We start from the raw sequence: 345 nt of genomic DNA, 5'->3' as shown, positions 1-345 counted from the left end.
ACAGTAGGAAAAGAGGAGCAAGGAGGAGGAAAATATAAGCAAGAGGAGGAGGAGGAGGAGGAGGAGGAGGAGGAAAAGAGATGATTTTATTTCAGTCCCGTCCGACTTCCTCCTTCGATTAATACATTTACTCAACTGGACGCGACACACTCTTTATCTACAATGTCACCAGAGAGAGAGAGAGAGAGAGAGAGAGAGAGAGAGAGAGAGAGAGAGAGATTCAGATACACGTTTCCTGGTTTCTAATGCCGTCTAGCAGATTTGAATGCATACTGATATTAAATTAGCTTCACTTCACAACTCTACATGGTCCAAATTAAGTTTTATAGATGTCAAATGATCCCT

The sequence above is a fragment of the Portunus trituberculatus genome, chromosome 23, assembly GCF_017591435.1.
Source record: "Portunus trituberculatus isolate SZX2019 chromosome 23, ASM1759143v1, whole genome shotgun sequence".
Taxonomy (NCBI): domain Eukaryota; kingdom Metazoa; phylum Arthropoda; class Malacostraca; order Decapoda; family Portunidae; genus Portunus; species Portunus trituberculatus.
Note: the sequence above shows the minus strand (reverse complement) of the source record.